Source organism: Poecilia latipinna, unplaced genomic scaffold (assembly GCF_001443285.1).
Source record: "Poecilia latipinna isolate Pla-1442-1.1 unplaced genomic scaffold, P_latipinna-1.0 Scaffold683, whole genome shotgun sequence".
Taxonomy (NCBI): domain Eukaryota; kingdom Metazoa; phylum Chordata; class Actinopteri; order Cyprinodontiformes; family Poeciliidae; genus Poecilia; species Poecilia latipinna.
The window spans coordinates 131,241-136,374 of record NW_015113299.1 but is presented as its reverse complement, the minus strand read 5'-3'; the positions used below and the strand labels follow the sequence as shown (position 1 = coordinate 136,374).

The window sequence follows — 5,134 nt, the reverse complement described above, 5'->3', positions numbered from 1 at the left end:
AAACGGGAAAAAAAAAGGAAAATTTTAAGTTAAAAAAAATTTTAAAAAAAAAAAAAAAAAAAAAAAAAAAGCTCCAACTTTAACATCTCAAAGTGCTTTTAATTTGCGAGTTTGTGACCCGATGACCTTTAAACAAGGCATTTTTCTCTTTTAAACGGGATTTTTTTTTTTCCAATGCATGTTTTAGTCGATTAGCTTTGACAGCCTTCGGCGTCACTCGTCAACAAAAACCAACCGAATCACGTGGAAATAACCGATCCACCGCTTCTTTACTCACCTGCTCTCCGGGTTTAAAAAGGAGAAAAAAGAAAAACGTCGCTCCCTCCGATGTGGCTCAGTTCAGATCCCCGCCCCGATGCTGTGGCTCCAGCGGCTGCAGGCTGTGCGGTGTTCGGCTCTCCTCCCGCTCCGCGTCCCTCTCCGTGCGGTGGCTGTGATCTCCTCTGCTCTGGGGAGCCGCTGCTCGCCACTTTGTCACCGGTTTAGATGGGAAAACATGCCAGCCTCCTACCAGGCTCCTCACCCCCACCTCCCTCCTCCATCTGCCACACGCTGGGATGTCCTGTCTCTCCCTCCCTCCCTCTTTCTCTCTTTCTCTCCTGCACGCAAGCACTCACACATGCACAGAAAAGGACCGGGGTTCTGTCCTTGTTAATCTCCCAATAGGATGTTTTCCAAATCCTCCTTGTTGACAGCTTTCCTTCCACCCGTCCAAGGACTGCTGGGAAAAACACACCAAGAAGATTTGATTTAAAGGTGATGCTTTGCCCTTCAGTCCCAGAGGCTGACAAACAGGTGCTGAGTCACACCTGTCCGGGCACTGGGCTCCGTTGCTGACACGCTCTGAGGTCAGGACATTTCCCCCAGATGACAGGGTCAGAGGAGGTGGCGGATGAGATTTAATACTGGATGATATGCTGAGGGCAGAGAACACAGCTCTCCGCAGAACAAAGCTCGAGAAGCTGCTGCACTTTGCAAAATAATAATAATAAAAAAAAAACATTCCCCTTCATCCGACACAGAGATCATTTTCCTGTTCCCCAGTATTAAAAAAAGCAGATGAAGTTCTTACAGGACATTAATATGTTGTTTTGCAGACATGCTGAGGTGCATGAGCTGAACTGTTACGTAAACATGTCAGCAGGTTTACCCCGTGTGTTGTTGTTGCTCCTCTTGTAATCTCACATCCTCTTGGACCTGTTGTGCCAGCCTAATCCCTGGCTGGGTTCATCTCTTTCTCTCTGGCTCCAGAACGCTCCTACGGCTTTTGGCCCTAATGGCAGATGGGGACCGTCTTGTGGCCTAGATACAATGCCTTGCACTCATACTCCTTAAACTTTTTAACAGAGCAACTTCAAACCATTCACACTTTACCTTGCTTTTTCATGTCAGTACTGCTCAGATAGTAGAGTCCTCCAAATGTCTAATAAAAACAAATCTTTGACAGAATGGAATTTGAGAATATGAGAATGGAATATTCCAATTACCATACGTACTCTGACTTTGATCAACTTTTGTTCTTTATTATACTATGTAAATCCGTTTGTCCATTGTCAAGTAATGCCTGGTTTGGTTCTACTCAAGTTGGGTTCGTCTCCATTGATAGTGCGTTCCTCACTATGAGGGCATGACTATGGGCAGGAACCTGGTTGGGAATGTGGGAATATGTGCGGGCCATGAGTGTGCAGCAGCTGCGGTTGATGCTCCAATGATGTCTCTCGGTATATTTGTTTGTTGGGGTTGCCCCCTAAGGTTGACGCCATACGCAATCTTCCACCACAATTGGATAAAAAGCTTTGGACCTCAATGTTTGACCATGGAATTATCAATATGCAGCTTGCCATCTTGCCAACTATTACGGTCTCATAGCCTATCGAAAATGGTGGCTGAGATGTTGTTGTTTGAGGAGTTTGCAAGCACCGTCTTTGCCCATCCAAATCCAAGGTCCAAACAAATTAAGTCTGTTGCCAATCAAGTCACTTGCACAGAATGCTTGACCTTCCTTGTACCACCTTGGAGTGGTTCCAAAGACCAGGGGAAAATCTAGCCAGAGCTGATTTGGGAAGAACTGACTAAAGCCACACCAGAGCAAAAGAAGCTTCAAAAGCATAACGTTGATACTGACATGGTAGCTCTGGAGGAGCTGAAGAGATCCAACGCCAAGGAGGAAGAGTGTGTTGGTAAGACTACTGTCAGTTGCACACTCCACAGGCATTTATAGAAGAGCTGTAAGGAAAAATGTATTATCAAAAGAAAGCTGTGAAAAGACCAACTGATGAGACCAAAACAGAACTTAGTGGTTTCTAAGCAAGAAGTGTTATATTGGCAGAAAACTAACATATGCATGCTTATCTCCCTTAGCATATCCAGATATTTTCTATACCGCTCATGGAGACAGCAAGGGCTCACATGGCCCCTGTGATCCACCAGACTGTTTTGTAACTGTCCAGGGTAATCACCACTGAGCACTTTATTTCTGGGGGTGAGAGCGGTGGAGCGAGAGGCATACAGACAAACAGCTCTTCATCTGGTAATTAGAGACAAAATAACGATATCTTTGTGTGGGAGCTATTCAGGGAAGTGAGAGAGAGAGAGAAAGAGTGAGAGAGAGGACAAAGCAGGCCAACAGAGATCTCTGTGTGTACCCTCTTTCTCATTTAGCCAGGTTGGGGCACTGCCTGTGTTTAGACCCTGCATAGCCCCTCAGTTGCCATGTAGCCTCACTCGTCCTTTTGAGTGACTGAATCCCCTGTTTGGTATTTTCTTTGATTTGATCCACTGACCTATTTCTCCAAAATGGCGAACTCTTTAGTGGAAACCAAAGTCAAAGGAAGAAGGAATTCTCTGCGGATTCTTGTTTTGTTTTGGGGTTTTTTTGTAGATTCAGTGAATGACTGAACATTTATCATAAATATTTGATCCTCCTGGAAACATTGAGTTGATTCTTGTTGGAAAAACTTTAGTTGGCGAGTGTGAGTAAGGCCTTTCTCGTTGTGTGTCACTGGGTTTACACACCTCTCAGAATCCCACTCGTGTGTACCAAACACTTCTAAACCCTTTAGGTTTCTTAGCTTCCACTTATGTTCACCTTTCTACACTGATATCTGTAGGATTGAGATCTAGAGACTGACCAGGACATTCCTTGATTTCAGGGTGTCCTCTTCTCAAGCCACTCCTTGGTTGCCTTGGCAGGATGCTTCCTGTAATTGGGGTTTTGGAGGACCTGATGACAATCCAGCTGTTGTCCTCTGGAAGAACGAAGAAGGTTCTATTCACTAATTTTACATCACCTCATCCATTAGTCCCTTACTGTACTGAAGTCAGTCTGTATCCTTAGGAGAATAGTGGTGCCCCAAACCATTTTGGGGGACCACTTTTTATTTGTTTGTTGAAACTGTCAAGAGTTTTAACCAAGTAGAAAGTCATGCAAATGTCATAATTCAAAAGTCTGAGCAGCAACACTGAAACCTCTGTATAGGTTGAAGGATCCTGACATTCTGTGATGGAGGATAAGGGTGAAGAAAGTTGCACAGTCACTGAACAAGAAGCCAAAAGCCAAGAAAAGACTTCAGATGAAAACAAAGATTTTGTATCCAACGTGGAATCCAGCAGAAAAAAGTATGGTTTGGAGTGAGAACACTGGCACCAGCATTGACGGCTTTCACTTGGTACCTTGAAGAATTTGTGTATAGAGCAGAGGAGAGGTTCAAGACAAGAACCTTGGTGAACTCCTTGGAGGTTGGGCATAGCAGAGGGGGAAGAAGTAGAAGAAACCAACTAATGTGCCTAGAAAGTGAAGCTGTAAGTAGATCAATTATGACCTCAACAAAAACAGCCTTGAAGCTTCTCTTTCCCATTTACTCTAGTTTTGCTGTGGTCACACTTACAATGTTTCACATGGTACCGATGTTCAGGTAAAGATCATCTGAGTAAAAAACAAACATTTCATTTATTAAAGAGAAAAACGTTGTCCAAGCAAACATGTCCTTGTGTGGAAAAGTAACACCAGCCCTTGTTAAACCATGTATTAACTGTGATTAACCAATGTTTCTGGTTTAATTTTACTGGAGAATAAATTCTGCTCTCTGTCAGAAAATCCTGCAGGATAACGCCCGGCCATGAGTTCACAAACTAAAGGTTTTAGGGTGGCCAAATTAAACTCCTGACTTGAATCCAGTTGATCATGTCCTGAATCAGTTCATGTTTGAAAAGATACGGAAACAATATTGCAATGAAGACTGTTGATGATAAGAGCCAGTTATTATATTTAGAGGGAAATGTCTTTTTCCACATAGGATCACATAGCTATACAAAAAAGTGACTTGTGCATTTACTCGCGTAATCTTTGTTTATTAAAATTTGTCTGATTACTTAAAATTATAATTCAACAATGAACCAAAAACAGAAGCAAACTGTAATGCAAGAAATTATTTTTCACAATACTCCTGTCACAAATGGTAAAATGACAATCACTGCAGAGAAATTACTCTGTTAGTTAAAAGTGGGTTTGTTTTGCTGCGTTGAACTCTTTATGTAATGCTGCTCCCATGAGGTTACTGTAAAATAAAGTTAGGAGTGGTCAGATGTAGCGCTGCTGATCACACCTCAGTTTGGGTGAGACATCTTTACTAAAATCTCACCCATTATGCATTTAGTTTATCTCCTGGGATTTTCGGATTAGCCAGGATGCCAAGCATTAAACGTAACATCCAAAGGTCGAGGAGACTTGAAAACACGCTTCCTTGACGCTACACATACTTAACACCGGATGCTCCTTAAGCTGTTTAAAAGCTTCCCGCTCATTTGGAAAATTACCCTGAACTTTACTCTCCATCGGGGAGTAGCTTCATATGCCTTGAACAACCTGAACCGCTAACGATCTCAGGCCACAAGCAGCTTCATCTGGACAAACTTCACATTTGTGATTTGTCAAGCTAGAAGGATTTCATGACAAAAGTGTGTTTCATATGTTTTTATTTTATTATATGTTTTATATGACACTCTGAAATAGCAGCAAAGGGTGCTGCTATTTACAGTCTATATACAGTCTGTTGTCTGGCAAAAACCCAACTTCTGTGACCTTTTTGTAGGATTTCTTGCTAAGCGAGTGACTATAAATCAAACGGGGTGCTTC

General features: G+C 42.7%; 1 protein-coding gene across 3 annotated transcripts in view; it reads right to left on the bottom strand.

The window, feature by feature from the left end:
- Positions 1 to 564, bottom strand: part of rtbdn (retbindin) — a 23,705-nt gene extending 23,141 nt beyond the window's left edge. For all 3 annotated transcript variants that reach the window (XM_015044599.1, XM_015044600.1, XM_015044601.1), the window contains exon 1: positions 278 to 564. The gene's annotated coding sequence lies outside the window, so the exon portion shown is untranslated. The remainder of the gene's footprint in view (positions 1 to 277) is intronic.
- Positions 565 to 5,134: the final 4,570 nt, after the last annotated feature.